General features: G+C 36.9%; 1 protein-coding gene and 1 long non-coding RNA gene across 18 annotated transcripts in view; one reads left to right on the forward strand and one right to left on the reverse strand.

Moving 5' to 3' along the window:
• The window catches only part of LOC143240703 (GTP-binding protein Di-Ras2-like), a 43,277-nt gene extending 27,761 nt beyond the window's left edge, over positions 1–15,516 (reverse strand). For 3 of the 16 annotated variants that reach the window (XM_076483599.1, XM_076483604.1, XM_076483601.1), the window contains exon 1: positions 258–441. The gene's annotated coding sequence lies outside the window, so the exon portion shown is untranslated. Of the gene's footprint in view, positions 1–154; positions 2,131–15,381 lie in introns of those variants that run through there. The other 13 variants (XM_076483594.1, XM_076483598.1, XM_076483596.1 and 10 more) reach the window with 9 other exon arrangements.
• Positions 8,321–20,090, forward strand: part of LOC143240707 (uncharacterized) — a 42,024-nt gene continuing 30,254 nt past the window's right edge. For both annotated transcript variants that reach the window (XR_013021892.1, XR_013021890.1), the window contains exon 1: positions 8,321–9,033. This is a non-coding gene — a long non-coding RNA (uncharacterized LOC143240707). The remainder of the gene's footprint in view (positions 9,034–20,090) is intronic.

The raw sequence follows: 20,090 nt of genomic DNA on the forward strand, positions 1-20,090 counted from the left end.
AAATATTCGAACAATGTTTTACCTAATCGCACTTCATATGACGTCAAATAAAACTATATAAAGCTAAAAATATTCTAACATTTTTCCTTATTCAACAGCTGATGGCATCCAACAACACTTTAGAAACAAAATATTCAAGTGGGTTTTAACTTACCACACTTCGTCACCAGGTGACATCAAACAGTTCTGTAGAAACTTTAGAATAAAAGTTTTTTTTTTAATTCTAAGTTCGCAGCCGGTATAAGATAAGTCTTCACCTTTTATTGTCGTTGTTTCCAGTCAATTAACCTTTCGCAGTTTCGTGGAACATCGAGCAGAAGTTGTGTCTCAGGGAAAAGTTGCCAACCTAGATTTACGCGAGTCGAACGCTTGTTTCCTAATACTCGTTAGCAGAACTTCTTTCGAACAAGGTTGTTGGTGAAAGACAAGAGTATGTAGTTCGGCCCTTTGAAGAGATCACGTGGGGCCATATGCGCAGGCGCAGAAGTCAGATAACTTTAAGTAACACGTTTAATAGTAATGCTTATATAATAATGTTTCCTGCGCTTTAAAACAGATATACCAATTTATCAATTAACACATCACAGATGGCAGTCTGATAGTTATCACAACTATGGAATGGAATGTGAATACATAATTTCTTTCACTACCAAATCAACTTAGCACTGAATCTTGTGATAAATACCGGACGCGTTATAACGTTCTATTTGTCTAGTGTTGAGTCAAGAACTGAAATTGAAATATTACATAATTTTAAATTTATTCAGTCGTTTTATTAGACCTAATAGACCTGTGGTCATAATGAGTCGGTTCGTGATACAGTACGCTCAACACTAACTGTACTTCTAATATTGTGATATGTACATTAGAATTTTGTAAGTTACAGAAACTGTCTTCGAATTTTGCAAAACGTTGTGATCACAATGAATGTTTTTAAAAGTTGACGTTGAAAGAAAGTGAGAAACTGAAGTAAATTCGCTGAGCACCGACTAAGACTTTCAAACAGTTTGTTTCACTTTAGCTGTCCACTATGGGGATCGAATTTTTTCCTCAGGTTTACAACTGAGACATCAAAAAATAATTCATGTAGTGTAAGCCACATTTTAATTACGTCAGTCGTGAATAAAAGGAAACGCCCGAAGCTGTTTTCATTAATAAACACTGTTACGTTACATTAAAAGAAATCAAGACCTGGCTCGGCTGGGTAGGTAAGGTACTCGAGTTGCGACCTGAGAGTCCCAGAACATGCTTGCCCTTTTCAGCCGTGGATATATTACAATGTCACGGTCAATCCCACCATTTGTTGGTGAAAAGTAGCCCAAAAGCTAGCGGTTGGTGATGTTGAATAGTTCCATTTCTTCTAGTATATCATTGCTAAATTAGGAACAGCTGGTAGTTCGTATCTAGGAGTAACTTTGCACGAAATTCAAAACAAACAAATGCGAAGAGAAAATATGGTAGGTTTCAGAACTCGAAGTTTTCGGGTAATAGTCGTAGTGCTCTCTAGTGGGGAGCAATATTCAAGTGATAATTATTATTGTGTAACCAGACACATCGTGATTATTTCAATCCTGGAGTTCATGCTTCCTTCCAGCTTAACCGATATAATCGTATAAGACTGATACACCCCTATATCTTGCTAATGGTGTATCTGTTTTCTGCACTCAAGTCTGTTCCTGATACGCGTACAATGTTGTCCTATCATATTAAGATAAAAAAAATGACTAGTCACTTTTATAAATCACATACGTAAATACTTTTTGTCGTGTATTGTTATTCTCTTACATACCACCCACTAACTCAGGAAGCCCAGTTTGATTAGTATTGATGATGTTACAACAAAATTCTGTTACTATGGTGAATTTTAAAATTAACACTGTTGCGAGAATGGAAACACCAAATTCGTCTCTTCTTATCTTTCCACAACAGATCAATATTAGGTTTGAGCATTGAAAAAAAGCCTTAAATCCTTAGTACCCACTTCCCCGTGTTTCTACCAGAAATCTGCTACAATAATCTAGTTCCTTCCATGTTAGGTGTGATAAGTATCATAATCCTGTTACTCAGTTACATATCTCACGTGACTTTCTGCCACACACAAACATTACGTTACGTATTCTGCTTTACAGAAATATTTTATCTTTTGTTCGTTTCTAAATATCGCGCAAAGGTACACGAGGGCTATCTGCTAGCCGCCCCTAATTTAGCAGTGTGAGACTAGAGGAAAAGCAGCTAGTCATCATCACCCACCGCCAAATCTTGGGCTACTCTTTTACCAACTAACAATGGGATTGACCTTAACTTATAACGACGCCAGGACTGAGAGAGCGAGTATATTGGTGTGACAAGGATTCGAACTCGCGACCCTCAAATTACAAGTCGAATGTCCTAACCACCTGGTCATGCCGAACATTATATTTTTTGTTCCACTGGGTTGTGAAACAATGTTTTCAAATAATAAGTTTCGTGGGTCTGGCATGGCCAAGCGCGTCAGGCGTGCGACTCGTAATCCGTGGGGGTGTATAATGTGACGGTCAATCCCACTATTCGTTGGTAAAAGAGTAGCCCAAGAGTTGGCGGTGGGTGGTGATGACTAGCTGCCTTCCCTCTAGTCTTACACTGCTAAATTAGGGACGGCTAGCACAGATAGCCCTCGAGTAGCTTTGTGCGAAATTCCAAAACAAACAAATAAGTTTCGTACTTGTTCTTCTATATTTGTAGTTATAATGCAATAAAACGTGCAAATAAACGTGTATCCTGACACCTCATTTTGTGAGAATCTGATCAAGTAACTGACCATCTGAGAGAATGACCGATCGATGACCAGGATCTTAAGTTTTAAAAAACCTGGACAAGTGAGAACGAACTTGTGGGATTTGTAGCGAGTTAACTGGAACTTCTTGTCTCACCAGTTTTCTAAGTTATTTTGTCAAACAGAGATTAACACACGCGTGTAACAATTGAGTTAAATGTACTTTGATCTTCTCGCAATCGAAGGAACATAAAATGAACCACGATCAAACGTGTTATTCACTTCTAGTCGTGTTAAGAGTAGCTAGAGCATTGAATAGAACATCATTTCAGAAAGAGTTTATTATTTTCCCTCTGTTTGTCAAGAAAGCTCAATGTAATGAGTGATTCGGTTTCAGTGCTGGTCCCAAACCAACATATTGTAACTACATTTCCACTGTAGTACCGGTTTCAAGATATCTTGCTGTAACCAGACGTTTCCCATTTCAATACCGGTTACTGTATACCATGTTTTTGCTCTACATTTCCCATTGTGATACCGGTTTCAAGATATCTTGTTGTAACCATACGTTTTTCAGTGTACTGTCAGTTTCAAGATACTATATTATTGTCCTAACGTCTTCCGTTTTATTTCCGGTTCAGACCACCATGTAAAGCCTGCGCCTCCCCTTGTAAACCCAATTTCGAAATACCGAGCTATAGTCCTACATTTCCATTGTAAAACCGTTTTCGAAACACCGTGTTATGGCTTTACGTCTTCCAGTGTAGTACCGGTTTCAATCGATCGTGACATTGACGTGTTTTCCTGTCCAACAAGAATGATTTTCTGTTGCCCCCCTAGTGGCACAACGGTATGTCTGCGGGATTATACCTCTATAAACCAGGTTTCGATACCCGTGGTGGGCAAAGCACAGATAGCCCTTTGCATAATTTTGTGCTTAACTACAAAATACAAGAAAGATTTTATACTTGTAGTAATATTAAGCCTGACTCAATATCGTATAGAACCCGCTTGGGACAGTTAACTCGAGATCAAATATTGAAAGAAGAAAACGTAAAATCGCCATAAGATATATCTCTTTCAGTGCAAAGCTACACGTTAGGTTATATACGCTTGCTGTTACCACCGTGGGAAATCAAATCCCAGATTTTAGTGTTGTAAGTTCGTAAACTTACCGTTGATCAACTGAGGCTGTGAACACAAGAAAATTCTCTTTATAATCTATCCTTCTTTGGGGTAGAAGTTGTTCTATTACTGAATGTCACTCCGACCTTGTTTAATAAATAGTTAAATACTTAATTTCTGTTTCGTCATATTTATGTTGTATGGTATTACATATTGCGAAAATAATTATTCTCTGTTTAACATGTACAGTCATATGAAAAAGTTAGGACACCCTATGAAAGCCTGGGTATTTTTGTAACATTTTTGGATATATAGATATTTAATCTCAATTTTAACAATACTGAGAGACTATAGGAATATAACTTTTCAAGATCTTCTGTAAATGTAATTCTACAAAAATGCATATTCTAACTGAGGAAAAAAGTTAGGACACCCTCACATTTATTCCCACTTAAAATGGCTCAACTCACACACAGGTGTATCACACCAGGTGCACATGATTAGAAGATCGTTACTCAGCATTTTGAATGAGGCTTGCCCTATTAAAACCTCAGACATTTAGTTGGGTATGCTCCTGACTGTTGAAGTGAGAGTAAGCACCATGGTGACAGCAAATGAGCTGTCTGAGGCCTTCAGAAAGAAAATTGTAGCAGCTTATGAGTCTGGTCAGGGATTTAAAAAGATCCCAAAATATTTTGAAATCAGCCATTCTACTGTCCGGAAAATATTTAACAAGTGAAGGGCTTTCAAATCAACTGCCAACATGCCCAGGTCTGGTCGTCCAAGCAAGTTCACCCCGAGAGCAGACCGCAAAATGCTGAAAGAGGGCTCCAAACACCCTAACATGTCATCACGGGACCTACAGCAGGCTCTGGCTACTGTTGATGTGAAAGTGCATGCCTCTACAATAAGAAATAGATTGCACAAGTTTAACTTACATGGGAGGTGTGCAAGGAGGAAACCTTTTCTCTCTAAGAGAAACACCAAGGCCAGACTGAAGTTTGCCAGAGAGAATGTAGACAAAGACCAGGACTTCTGGAATAATGTTATTTGGACAAATTAGTCCAAAATTGAATTATTTGGACACCAGAACAGAGGACATGTTTGGCGTAAACCAAATACAGCATTCCAGGAAAAGAACCTCATACCAACTGTGAAGCATGGAGATGGAAGTGTCATGGTTTCGGCTGCTTTGCTGCAGCAAAACCTGGACAGCTCACAATCATAGAATCCACCATGAATTCTACTGTGTATCAGTGGGTGCTTGAGGATTATGTGAGACCATCTGTAATAAAATTAAAGCTGAAACGGAACTGGACCCTGCAACACGACAATGACCCAAAGCATACCAGTAAATCCACCAAGGACTGGCTAAAAACTAAGAAATGGAGAGTCCTGGAATGGCCGAGTCAAAACCCAGATTTTAATCCCATTCAGATGCTGTATGGTGACTTGAAACGGGCTGTACATGCAAGAAACCCTTCAAACATCTCACAGCTGAAAGAATTCTGCATTGAGGAGTGGGGCAAACTTTCTTCAAACCGATGTCAGAAACTGGTAGATGGCTACAAGAAGCGTCTCATTGCAGTTATTTCAGACAAAGGGGGTAACACTAGCTATTAGGGAGAAGGGTGTTCTAACTTATTCGTCAGTTAGAATATGCATTTTTGTAGAATTACATTTACAGAAGATCTTGAAAAGTCGTTTTAATTGTTTAGTTATATTCCTATAATCTCTCAGTATTGTTAAAATTGAGATTAAATATCTGTATATCCAAAAAATGTTACAAAAATACACAGGCTTTCATAGGGTGTCCTAACTTTTTCACATGACTGTATAATCTGAAGCTATTAATTTTTATCTTTTAACTTATTTATTGCTAAGCAACAAAACTACACAATGGGCTATTTGTTCTCAGCCCACCATGGGTATTGAGCCGCTGGAAATCTTACTTTTTTTTGCCGTCGAAACTCGCACCAACAACAGTTTTAATTTTTAAAAACTTCCCGTTAGATATATGAACCTAGTCTAGCTGTTAAAATATCAAATTTTAGTTTATTAATTTGGACTGGAACATGCATAACCTTTTGAATAGCGTGTCCGACTACGAATAGCAAGGTTCAAGGTGCAGCCCCGCTGCACTCGGTCCACCATTTTAACTGAGACGCGTTATAAAAATGACAGTAAATCCCATTATTCGATTCAAAGAACCAGACAAAGTTCTTGTGGCAGGTGCCTGAATAACCTAGTTGTTCAAGCTTGAACTCTTGGGGCTCTGAACATGATCGTCTAAATGTGTCGTTAAGGTCGAAAATTCCAATTCCTCTGAACTTGTTGTAAAGTTTTGAATAATACACATTTAAATTCACTTGGGTGTATTTATGTGTATTAATATCTGAGTATAATATTCTGATATCAAAGATATAAAAAACTTAGACCGATTTTAAACAGAAAATCCTGTTTCTTGAAACTGTGTAATGGCACAGTGATAAGTCTTAAGGCTTATAACGCTAAACACCGGGTTTCAATGCTCGTAGTGAGCATAACGCAGATAGCCCATTGGATTGCTTTGCGGTTAAATACAAACAAACATAGGTTTATTTGAAAACTGAGTCCACAAAAAACAACTGTTGTTTTCTTTGTTGTATATATTTCTGTTGTAATTACAAACAGTGTTTGTTTCGTGCCTCTAAATTACTTATGGAATTGTGACGACTCGTTTAATAAATGTTTTTTGTTACCACTTTCATGTTTTACTATTTCGTTAAGAAAAAGCTCATTTTAAACTGTAAGGAGTGACAAGGTCATCTTAATGATTTAACAATATATGATTATTCAGATCATAGGTACAAAATTAAGCCCACTTAAGGGTACTTTTAAGTTTTTGATTGTGTTAAAAGATACAAAATCAGACCTATTTAAGGTGTAATTTTAAGTTTTTATTGTATTAAAAGATACAAAATTAGACCTGTTTGAGGGTTACTCTTAATTTTTATTGTGTTAAAAGGTACGACATTAGGCCCTCATCTTGCAAACGTACAACCTATGCCTGTCCTGATATCATGGTTCACTGTCACGCACGCTGTCGTTAGGGTAAAGGAAATTCCTGCGATAACTATTTTCATAGTAATATAAATGTAACAGTTTGTTTGTTTTTGAATTAAGCATAAAGCTACACAATGGGCTATCTGTGCTCTGCCCACCACGGGTATCGAAACCCAGTTTTTAGCGTGTAAGTCCGCAGACATACCACTGTGCCACTGGGGGGCTTAATTGTTTGTTTGGAAATTTCGCACAAAGCTACTCGAGGGCTATCTGTGCTAGCCGTCCCTAATTTAGCAGTGTAAGACTAGAGGGAAGGCAGCTAGTCATCACCACCCACCGCCAACTCTTGGGCTACTCTTTACCAACGAATAGTGGGATTGACCGTCACATTATACACCCCCACGGCTGGGAGGGTGAGCATGTTTAGCGCGACGCGGGCGCGAACCCGCGACCCTCGGATTACGAATCGCACGCCTTACGCGCTAGGCCATGCCGGGCGGGGGGGCTTAAATGTAATAAGAAAACGGTTAATTAGTTAGAGAAGTTCGCTATTCAATAAATAGTGCACATTCCAGTGTCAGACCATTTTCACCATTTTGGTAGAACATAATTCCGAAAGTCATTTAACCGAAGTACAGGGTGTCCCGTAAGTCCCTACCCATCCATATATCTTATGTATCCAGTGTATCTGTGTGCTGTCCCTCATTCTCGCTGCATAACATTATGCGACGCCATGTTCTGTTCAAGTTCAAGTGTAAATGGGCTTACATCGGCCATATTTCAACTGAAAAGAATAAACATTTATAATACATGCATAATTGAATATAACATAATAACATATGGATGGGTAGGGACTTACGGGCCACCCTTAATAATCCAAATACGTAGCACTGTTGTAACTATGCTTCTCATATCAGTATTAGGCCTACGTTTATGGCGAATGAAGTGTGGTTGAAATATATTACACACTCTCTAATCCTTCAGAATCCCTAAAGGACTAGATAAAGGATCTACTCTTACAAAATATAATAGAACGCAAAGTAAAATTTATTTACAAGTGTAATTAATTATAGTAACGCTTTTCCACTTTGGAAAAGAGGTTTACACCATAACAATGGTTGTGACGCTGTTGTATCTTTAAGTCACAAACGTTGAAATGTTATAGCATCTCTCTCTAATTGTAGCGTACTATGAGCATATTTAACAAAATTTAATCCAAAATCTCTGCAGTGTGTTTTATTGGTCATAGTTCAGGTTTGTATGAAAATTTGTTTTTATTCTTTCTGCTTGGGGTATTATTGTTTGTTTTTCGGAAATTCATGCTAAACCACAAAAGGTCTATCTGAGTTAGCTAGCCCTAGTTTTGGAATAAGTTAGAAGGAAGACATCTCGTTCACAGTACCCAACTATAACTCTTGGGCTATTCTAACTGAGCCAAAGGGGCTTAAATATCACTCTTATAACTCGCTCACGTTCTCAAAGTTCGAATTGCGACTTCGCAGAAAGGTGACGCGAAATACTGACACTCGTTTTCGAAGTCCAGCATTAATAACCAACCACGCGCCACAGGAGCTTTATACTATAGTATCAACGAAACACATCTCGTATACAGCTCGTACATTTATGAACTTTAGCGTCACATCTTTTTCTCTGCTGTATCCTACGTTTACAATATGGTTTTAAGTTGATCACAGCTCGTTGTATTTCGTAAATGAAAATACTCGTTTCCGTTTGCTTTCATTTGACTTTTGAAGGATTAAGTCTGCTTTTGATCAGTGTTGTTCTCTGAAACTAATTTTTGTATCTCATTTTCCATCAAGTATCACCGCGACTCAAATTTCAATAACTAGCTTGCGATTACACTAACTACATCTCTCCAAGTTGACCTAATTATATTTTTTTGAATATTGTGTTTCAGATCTGTGAACGAATTGTGACAGAGCTTGTTTTACTAAAGAGTCACAACAACTACGACGTTAGCCAGTAAAACGGAATATATAGAAATACGTACCTGTAGAATGGGTAAATAATTCAAGTGAAAAACTGTATAACTTTAAATAATATTTGAAATGAGGTCACACTGATAAACATGTTGAGATTGAAGATTGAAGGTAAGTGATATTTTTTATTGTTTGTTTTCAATTTCGAGATCTATCTGCTTTATCTACTGTCCCTAATTTAACAGTAATAGACTAGAAGAAATGTAGCTAACTTGTCAACACCACCCACCGCCGACTCTTTGGCTACTCTTTTGCCAAGGAATAATGGGATTCACCGTCACATTAAAATGCCCCCACGACTGAAATGGCAAGCATGAATAGTAAATACGTTAACTACCTGTCTATACCCGTAGCCTACGTTAGTAAATACGTTAACTATCTGTCTATACCCGTAGCCTACGTCAGTAAATACGTTAACTATCTGTCTATACCCGTAGCCTACGTTAGTAAATACGTTAACTATCTATCTATACCCGTAGCCTACGTTAGTAAATACGTTAACTATCTGTCTATACCCGTAGCCTACGTTAGTAAATACGTTAACTACCTGTCTATAACCGTAGCCTACGTTAGTAAATACGTTAACTACCTGTCTATAACCGTAGCCTACGTTAGTAAATACGTTAACTATCTGTCTATATCCGTAGCCTACGTTAGTAAATACGTTAACTATCTGTCTATACCCGTAGCCTACGTTAGTAAATACGTTAACTATCTGTCTATACCCGTAGCCTACGTCAGTAAATACGTTAACTATCTGTCTATACCCGTAGCCTACGTTAGTAAATATGTTAACTATCTGTCTATACCCGTAGCCTACGTTAGTAAATACGTTAACTATCTGTCTATACCCGTAGCCTACGTTAGTAAATACGTTAACTACCTGTCTATACCCGTACCCTGCGTTAGTAAATACGTTAACTATCTGTCTATACCCGTAGCCTACGTCAGTAAATACGTTAACTATCTGTCTATACCCGTAGCCTACGTTAGTAAATACAATAATGATCAATTAATATCTGGATATATTTTCACACCTTAGAAGTGCGATGTGAGACAGTTCTCATAAATATAGATAGATACACATAAAGAAATCTTCAAGCTTAGCTATCATTACATGACAGACGTAATTTCTTCTAAACGCGTGCCGTAAGAACATTAATTGATCGAAATTAAATGTTAACAAGTAAATACACGAAAATTTACGATATTAGAACCTAATTGGCTTTCACTTGAATGAATAGGCTTGCGCGATTTTTCAAACGTCTCTCGGTAACTCAGCGATGAACTTGAGGTCTTAGAAGCCTAAAGTTCTGGGTTCGATCCTTGTTGTGGATTCACCACAGATAATCAGAAGTGCAGCTTTGCGCATTTTGAAACAAAGTAACCAAAAGATTTTAAAATGTTACTTAGTATTTCAGTTACGTTCCTTGAACGTTACATAGAGGGAAGAAATATGAGTACAGCTCGTCGACTCGCAATCTGCGAGTCTCGGGTTCGAATCCAGTCACGGGACACGATCGTTTTTTCAGCTGTAGGGCGTTATAATGTTACGGTCAATTCTCTTGTTCGTAGGTAAAAAGCGTCCAATTTTACAGCGGTATGTCTCCGGTCTTAGAACGCTAGAAACCAGGCTTCAATACCCGTCGTGGACAAAGAATAGAATATCCCACTATGTAGCTTTGTGCTTAACTGCAAACAAACCAAATTGTTAGTAAAAGAGTACCTAAACGTTGTCGGTGAGTGTTGTTGACTAGCTGCCTTCCCTCTAATCTCTCAATGCTAAATTAGGGAAGGCTAGTATAGGTAGCCCTCGTGTAGCTTTGCGTAAAATTGAAAACAACGTAATCCAAGTACAAATAGAGAAAGATGTATGATTTGAATGATAACAATGAAACTTTGTTTTGCCCGTATCAGACAACGTTAAAATTAATTCTATAAATTAAAGGCCGTAGAGAAGCACATCTTTGTGTTCGTTGTTTTCATAAACTACATAAATAAGTATGTTTGAGCTTCGATTGTTTGTAATTAAGCACACAGCTACGCAATGGACTATCTGTGCTCGATGCCCACCATGGGTATCGAAACCCAGTTTCTAGCATCGTAGGTCCACAGACCTACCGCTGTGCCACTGAAGGGGGGGGCTTTAGGTTTGATTTTCTTAATGTATTTTAGTTGATTCTAGTGTATTAATAGTTTGTAACAATGTTTCATTGGTAAGACACGCAAGGCGTGAGTTCGTTCTCGAATAGTTACAAATTTCAGAGGTTGTTTGGAATCCATCGTATTCACACTTTATGCTGTGGGTGCGATATAAGAACGACAGACACAAATATAAAAGGTACATGAGGGCCCGGCATGGCCAAGCGTGTTAAGGCGTTCGGCTCGTAATCCGAGGGTCGCGGGTTCGAATGCCGGTCGCACCAAACATGCTCGCCCTTTCAGCCGTGCGGGCGTTATATAATGTTACGGTCAATCTCACTATTCGTTGGTAAAAGAGTAGCCCAAGAGTTGTCGGTGATGACTATCTGCCTTCCCTCTAGTCTTACACTACTAAATTAGGGACGGCTAGCGCAGATAGCCCTCGAGTTGCTTTGCGCGAAATTCAAAAACAAACAAACAAAAGATACATGAACATTTCGTTGTTGTCGTTAAACATAAACTAAAAGCTATACAAGAGGCTATCTGCGCTCGCTCTCATGGGTGTCTAAACCTAAATTTTAGTGTCGTAAGCGTGCAGACTAACCGCTGAGCCTCTGGGGGCAAACATGAATATTCCACTGTACGTACTTCAACATATTACTTCTTACACTGCAATACAAAACAAAAATGAGTGCAAGTTACTTATATTATGATTAATTATATGTTGGGAAATTATTTGTTATTTATTGATCCAAATGCCGTACGGAACTCAGTGAAATGTGATTACCATGATTAAAGTGCAAACGTTCTTTATAATTATATACACGTTGTGAATGTAGCATTGAAGGTATATTGAAATTTTATCTCATTAACCTTACATCAAAATTATATCTGGTCAACTTACACAGAATACAATATTTATTGTCACAGTGTTTTACCTATTTAACCTAGCGCCACCTGGTGTATCAGGCAATTATTATACCTAGGTAAACGTAGTATTAGTTTTATTGACGTCGATGAAGATACAAATGTAACACCACAAATGGAGTACAACTGGTTTTTAATATATTTATTTTGTCGTTGTAGCTCCTAACGTTTGCTTTGTTGTTTGTGTAGAAGAAACTTTCAACATTACGTGATGAGCGCGTAGGAAGTGGGTATTTGTTTGATTTTGAATTTCGCGCAAAGCTACACTAGGGCTATCTGCGCTAGCCGTCCCTAATTTAGCAGTGTACGACTAGTCATCACCACCCATCGCCAACTCTTGGGCTACTCTTTTACCAACGAACAGTGGGACTGACCGTCACATTATAACGTCCTCACGGCTGAAAAGGCGAGCATGTTTGGTGTGACTGGGATTCGAATCCGCGATCCTCGGATTACGAGTCAAGCGCCTTAACCACCTGCCTATGCCGGGCAAGAAATGATTTGGGGGGATATTGAGTGCCAGTTTGACAGATATAGGCTCAGTCAAACAGGAATGTGGGGCACTTAAAATAAAGTTATGGGAACCCAAGGACCCAATACAATTTGTTACTATCAATGATACAGTAATACGTGCACACGTGCTTTCTTGGTAAACACGAAGCAACTAGTTTATATATAAGTATGTACGTGTAGCACTTCTGACAGCTAGAGGTGACTGGTAGGGATAGAATCAGGAGACTAGGAGAGCTTAAGATTGAACTTAAGTCTCTCTGAACTCCTCTTTGGCCCTATGTAAGTAAATATGATTGGTTCCCTTCCGTTTGATAACTTCTAAGGGTAAATAAATGCAGAATCTCAGAAAGGTCTGAAAACACGTTTTCTCCTCAGAATATTCAATGGCACAAACTGATATTTTCCATAGCTACCAACTCCACATCTCATCTCCTATCCGCCCACTTATTGGTTGGTATCTAGTGCTTAATGTGTTTACGTGCATATCTTTGTTTTAATTCATGTAACATGATAGAAACATACCAGGTTAAATGACAAATTATTTATTATGTTACTTATGTTTTAAACGTTTGTATTACAATTTTTCTAGAGGGCGTTTTTAACGTTATCGAATGATTCCAACAAATTTTAAAAATATATACAAATATAAAAATAAAATCACTTCATTACAACTTTTGTTTTGTCCTTAACTTTGTTGTCTCCAACTATAAATCTACTATTTATTCGGAGTATTAAGTGTGTTTTTTTTTTCATTATATAAATATATATGCATGAGATACGGTCAGCGATTTAAAATCCTGTTTCTTTTCGGCCATTTCTATAAGTATGTCTTTTCTTTCTGAAGAGTTTTCCATTTTCCTGAATTGTTAACTTCTTCTTACGTGTGGAACTTATCTTAACCTGTATTATCTTTCTGGGTTTGTTTTTATTTCATAATTTGTTTGTGTGTGTGGGGGGGACTTTCTCTGTTCATCCAATAGTTCCCATATTTCATTTTAGCTAATATGCACTTGGCACACAATATCTGAATCAAGTCCTCCATTGTTGATTTTACGCTATCACATACTGTCCTCTGTCCTTCAGGTGTTTGTTTCTTTGACATATATTTAGTTATACAATAACCTTTCTATGCGGCTGTCCGTCTGGGGCACAAGCCAATAGCATCTTCAGTATCATTAAGAAATTTTAAAGAATATTTTTCTTCTTTCAAAATATAGACGATGACCAACTTTTCCTGTGTTTAATGGAAACTAATAAATTATTGTTTTCTCTGCCCTCATCTTCACTAGGAACTCATTAAACTACTCCAGGCTTTTTACTACATCCTCCTTAGAGACATTTTTTAATGAAACATGCAAGTACTATTCCTTTTGGACGGGTTATGCCTATGCCATGTTATCTGTGTTAGCGTCCTTTCAAATACTTGCTTTATAAAGTACTAAGATTAAAAAACTATGTCACTCGTCTTTCAGTACGAAAAACTGTAAGACATTTTATAAGACGCCACTGTTATATGGCTTTTTAGAGTGTAAACGCCCGTGTTACGAAATATCAAATATTTCGTTTACGTTTAGGGTGTGACCGTCACCCTCCACCTCTCTCTATCCAGTCTTTGAATTCTGGAACTTTTTAGTCACTGTCTTGTTCCCCTTTTATTTTCTAGAACTACTAATACTTGTACACAAAAGGCCTAGCATGGCCTGGTCGTTAGGACACTCGCAGGTTCGACTATTTACTAACATGTTCGCCTTTGCAGCCGTGGTAGCGTTATAATGTGATGGTCAATTCCACTACTATATTAGAGTAACTTATTATTTGGTAATTAGTTAGTTATCACCATTAGATTCCATCTAGGAACATAGGGCCGCAATCACTTGCGGATTCTTCAACAAGTATTTAAGTGAGTAGGTTGTTTACCAACGAATAGTGGGATTGATCGTCACATTATAACACCCCCACGGCTGAGAGAGCGAACACGTTTGGCGCGACGCGGGCGCGCGACCCTCGGATTACGAGTCGCACGCCTTGCGCGTTTGGCCATGCCAGGCCAGCAGTTGGTAGTGGATGGTGTTAATTAGCTCCTAGTCTTTGGCTTTCTTTATAAATGTTAAACCAGATCTGGAATCCATCAAGCTATAAGCCCAACAACCATGATAATACCTTCTCTGTTGGATAAAATCCGGTTTCATTCTGACCTCAGAGGGAACTATTTGAACAGGCTAAAGTAGTTATAACACAAAATAAGATATAAGACTGTCTCTTTCTTACTAAGCATTGTATCAACATTGACACTTAATGAAATTTCTCCAAGCTTCCATACACTCAACATAATCATATTTATTGCATGCTTGCTGAGGTTTAACTCTCAGAGCCTTGGGTCACTGATATAGTGATGTTCACCAAGAAACCCGATATGGAAGACATGTAGCAAAATATTTGGTTTTATTGCTCTCCAGCCAATTAGGAAATTAGTCTTGGGATAAAAATCCAGGTTCAGTTGGATAGTCCCACGTCTGATAAAAACATCTCTGGAAAGATGACTCACTGGTTCATATCACAAAATTCTACACTTGAATACTTGACTTGGAGAAGAGATAATTAACATAAGCACCTGCAGGACATGATCTTATTGGATGACATGCTATGGAAGTTTTTAAGTGTATCAGTATTAAAATACATGGTTTTGTTAGTAGATGAAATAAAGAAAACCATAATAGCCGCTATGTATGTTACTGAATATATGTAATACTAGTAGAGACCCGAGGATAATCTACAGTGATGGTGAAGTTTAAAATAAAGACAGTTATAATTGACGTAGGTCCTTTTAATACTTAGCGCATGGCATAAACATAAAGTATGTAAAAAGTTGTTACATACCTTTGAAAGCTGAAAGAATGTAACCTCGCAACGAAACGGAGGTAGAGTTATCACATGTGCTAATTTCGATTTGCTGGATCGTGAATGATGGCGTACACATAAATTCATTTATGAGCCAGTACACGTAAATTGAGTCAGACTTGAGTTAAGGAAATAATAGACTGGACTAACCATAGGACTGATTGCATAAGAGAACAGAACAGTCTCACACAGTACAACCTAAAATAAATAACGTAAGAAAGAAAATAAGATGTTTATCTAACGACACTGGAAGAAGATAAATATTAGTTTATTATTTCTTGTATTTGTAAATAAATAATACAAGGTGTTCTCAAAACAAGATAAAAACAAATAACCACATGTGACGTCAGAGATATTCCTGTGAAAGTGTTTATAAATTGCCAAAAGATGTGGTCAGTGTTCGTCATTCGAAGTGAAGCTCTTGAAAGTACAAATTAAATAAAGTACTTAGTAATTTTCAACTACTAGAAAGTGCATTCACGCCATTGAAAATAGTTATTGAAATATGAGAGCGACACCTTCAGAACTGATAAAGTCTTTGTGTACAGTTCTTATTACAACATCGATAGTATAAGTGGTACAGCATTGGTCGTGTGAATGAAATAAAGTTATTTATTATTATTATTACCAGAAGAGATCCGCAAAATAATTGTGGTCAAATTAGTAACTTTATTGCAACAGTAATACTTTAAGTACAGGATTTCTGGAATATTACAAAAAATATCTCAATTAGAGACACCGAAAGCTGTGAGTTCACTTGCCTTAAGCCTAACATTAGTTAAGCTTTTATGAAGTACGGTCCATATTCGATCAAAAGATAATTTACCACTGTAACTTGTATTCGTTTTTTGTTTTAAATTGGTTAGGGCTAACTTTTACCATACCTAATATCATCAGTAAATAAACTTATGATGTTATTTTATGGCCTAACATTACACCTCTTTACAAACTTTGACAAGCTTTTAATATGTTGTGCAAAAAATGTCTAATAATACACCCGTTAAAATTAAATGCGCACGTATGCACATTTAGATAGTAAAGGATGAGCGTTTTTATCAGGAAGGTAAAAACTGAGTATTATCATAACAGATTGTTCAAGATAAATAAACTAACACGCCACCCACCAGTGACCTCGGCAGAAAGTCTGGAGACTTACTGTATTAAAATTCGGGGTTTAATACATGCGACTGGCAGAGAACAAACAGCCTTTTGTGTAGAAATGTGTACAGTTGATAAAAAATAGCAAAGCTTACAAAATATAATGTTGTAATATGAAAAATTATAAAGAAAAAATCAGATGTATTTTGTAGATAAAAATGTAATCAAATAAATAGGACTGAACTGGCCTGGCGGTTAGGGAGATGAACTCGCAATCTCTGGGTCGCGAGTTTGAATCTCGTCACCAAACATACTTGCCCTTGGAGATATTATTATGTAACGGAATCACCTTCAAATGCCTAGAGCAAAGACTTTCCCGGTTCATTCAAAAAGTTGTGATATTAGATTTGACAGTTTTTGTTATTTGTAACAACTGTGATAATATTAGGGTTGACAGTTTTTGTTATTTGTAACAACTGTGATAATATTAGGGTTGACAGTTTTTGTTATTTGTAACAACTGTGATAATATTAGGATTGACAGTTTTTGTCACTTGTAACAACTGTGATAATACTAGGGTTGACAGTTTTTGTCACTTGTAACAACTGTGATAATATTAGGGTTGACAGTTTTTGTTACTTGTAACAACTGTGATAATATTAGGGTTGACAGTTTTTGTTATTTGTAACAACTGTGATAATATTAGGATTGACAGTTTTTGTCACTTGTAACAACTGTGATAATATTAGGGTTGACAGTTTTTGTTATTTGTAACAACTGTGATAATATTAGGGTTGACAGTTTTTGTTATTTGTAACAACTGTGATAATATTAGGATTGACAGTTTTTGTCACTTGTAACAACTGTGATAATACTAGGGTTGACAGTTTTTGTCACTTGTAACAACTGTGATAATATTAGGGTTGACAGTTTTTGTTACTTGTAACAACTGTGATAATATTAGGATTGACAGTTTTGTTATTTGTAACAACTGTGATAATATTAGGATTGACAGTTTTTGTCACTTGTAACAACTGTGATAATATTAGGGTTGACAGTTTTTGTTATTTGTAACAACTGTGATAATATTAGGGTTGACATTTTTTGTCACTTGTAACAACTGTGATAATATTAGGGTTGACAGTTTTTGTTACTTGTAACAACTGTGATAATATTAGGGTTAACAGTTTTTGTTACTTGTAACAACTGTGATAATATTAGAATTAACAGTTTTTGTTATTTGTAACAACTGTGATAGTATTAGGGTTGACAGTTTTTGTTATTTGTAACAACTGTGATAATATTAGGGTTGACATTTTTTGTCACTTGTAGCAACTGTGATAATATTAGGGTTGACAGTTTTTGTTACTTGTAACAACTGTGATAATATTAGGGTTGACAGTTTTTGTTACTTGTAACAACTGTGATAATACTAGGGTTGACAGTTTGTGTCACTTGTAACAACTGTGATAATACTAGGGTTAACAGTTTTTGTTACTTGTAACAACTGTGATAATATTAGGGTTAACAGTTTTTGTTACTTGTAACAACTGTGATAATATTAGGGTTGACAGTGTTTGTCACTTGTAACAACTGTGATAATACTAGGGTTAACAGTTTTTATTACTTGTAACAACTGTGATAATATTAGGGTTAACAGTTTTTGTTACATGTAACGACTTTCCAAATACATTTTAGATATGGTAATGGATATAATATAGTACCCCGTCACACAGCGGTACGTCTACGAACTTAAAACATTAAAAACCAAATTTCGGTACCTGCAGAGCACAGATAGCCCATTGCTTGGCTTTATGCTTAATTGCAAAGAAACGAACAAAAACGTTCGTAGGTCCGCGAAAAAACATTTCAATTAAAAAGGATTACTAAAGTTTGAGAACCGGTGGTGAAAACAAAAAAAACCACCGCGTGCGTGTGGTTGTAATCCGATCACGTGCAGATCGTCAAGTAAAACAAGAATACAGTTAATCTGTAATCTGAAAGGAAAATACGCTGGAGTAAGGAGATATACCCACTGAGCGGATAATCTGTCAGATACGTCGTTGTCATGTACTAACAAGACTCGCCTTTTGTCGAGTGGATTTGTTTTTGTTTGTTTGTTCGTTTTTTAATTTCGCGCAAAGCTACACGAGGGCTATCTGCGCTAGCCGTCCCTAATTTAACAGTGTAAGACTAGAGGGAAGTCAGCTAGTCATTAACATCCACTGCAAACTCTTGGGCTACTCTTTTACCAACGAAGAGAAGGATTGACTGTCACATTTTCCTTTGTTAATATTGTTTAATTTTTCGTCCTTTGTCAGTATTCTCTATCCCTTAATCCTTCATTCTTTGTCAGTGTTGTTTAGCCCTTAGTCCTTTGTTAATATTGTTTAATTTCTCGTCCTTTGTCAGTATTCTCTACCCCTTAATCCTTCATTCTTCAGAAATCAAATCGAAGTTTTTTGTTGTAATGGACTGTGTTGGAATTTAAAGATACTGTCGTTCTTAAAAACGGATTATTGAACAGTTAATTGTTATCAATATTTACACGTTAAATAACATATTTATCAATAACTTTGTAACAATTATCAAACTCGTATACTTTAACGTGGGATATCTTCACGCTCTTTCATATTAACATATTTTTTCATTGGTGTTCGAGGTACTGTAAACCAATTGCAGCTCAAGCCCTGTTGCTACGAAACTGAAAATGTTCTCCAAATTGGATCAACGTAAATATTCTATTATGTTTTATGCCTGATATTGAATGTATGAAACAATTTCGCTGTACGGTAACTGTGAGTAGGTTCTTCTAACATGAATAATGCACTAAGTAACACTTACACTGAGTTTGAGTTTATTCTGTTATAACCACGATGCCGGACTTCCTAGTTTCTGTTCGTTGTATTCCAGGATATCGTTTCTTGCGTACATTATTCCATATATATATCAAGATTAAAACTCCGGTCTGCCTTTTTTTTTAAGTCCTTCTAATCTTTTCTTGAGCTACACATACAGCAGTGGAATTTAGGACGTTTCTTCCTCCGTACATATATAGCACAGCTCCTGTACAACTGATAAAACATGTTTATCAAATTCTGCTGGTTATGCAGGGTCCAGTATCTCTCGTAACAGCTGTCTTGAATTTCAACCAATACAACTTAGGCAATCTGAGCGACTCTTTGAGACACATTCACAACAGAATCGTTGTAGTCTCGTCCACAGGAAGAAAAAATGTAAAAAACGTGTCGAACAGCGGAATGTAAACCAATAAGAATTCGGATATCAGACATGTTCATTTTTTTTTTTTTTTTTCATTTCTTCACGCCAATAACTCTCCCCACGTGTAACCTCAGAAAATTAACGGTTATCAAGTAGAACGGTTACTGTATCTGCTGAAAATCGAGCCTTTCTTTAACGCCCTCTATAAGGAGATACGTTTTATAAATCACGTGTTATTTTAATAAGATTTAGATTTTACTCTCTTTCTTTTTGTGGTTGTATGGCCTGGTGATGAGGGCGTTCGACTCTCAAGTCGCAAGAAGTGGAATCGAGAGTTATCCTTATCAGCTTATTACCATCTTCACGAA

The sequence above is a fragment of the Tachypleus tridentatus genome, chromosome 13 (assembly GCF_004210375.1).
Source record: "Tachypleus tridentatus isolate NWPU-2018 chromosome 13, ASM421037v1, whole genome shotgun sequence".
Lineage (NCBI taxonomy): Eukaryota > Metazoa > Arthropoda > Merostomata > Xiphosura > Limulidae > Tachypleus > Tachypleus tridentatus.